This window comes from Vipera berus (genome assembly GCF_964194415.1).
Source record: "Vipera berus genome assembly, contig: HAP1_SCAFFOLD_349, whole genome shotgun sequence".
Lineage (NCBI taxonomy): Eukaryota > Metazoa > Chordata > Lepidosauria > Squamata > Viperidae > Vipera > Vipera berus.
This window is the reverse complement of record NW_027673424.1, coordinates 2,456-2,923: the sequence shown is the minus strand read 5'-3', so window position 1 is coordinate 2,923 and position 468 is coordinate 2,456.

Here is a 468-nt window from a genome sequence, read left to right as displayed (position 1 = left end):
GTGAGTCGACCTGTCCGTCCTGGCCAGTTTCCAAGGCGGGCCAAGCTGGGCGGGGTGGGGGGGCAAGTGACCGTTCCTACCAACAGTGGTCAGACACAGAGGAGCTGGCCAGTCATGCCGGGCTGCCGACTCCCCAACTGATCTTCACAGGGCAGAACAAGCGATATTTAAGATTTTATTGAGATTTAAGATTTATTGAGATTTTTATACCGCCCTTCTCCCAAAGGGACTCAGGGCGGTTCACAGGGCATAAATATAAACAACAGTACAAACATTAAAAGATAATTAAATTAATGCCCAAGTTAAAACCAGAATAATAAAACAAACCTATAAAAAACCCAAGTACCCCCATCAGGCCAGACCCGCTAGTTCGAATAAATGGGTCTTCAACCCGCGACGGAAGGATCGGAGGTCTGATGCCATCCGGAGCTCAACCGGCAGTTGGTTCCATAACGCCGGAGCACCCAC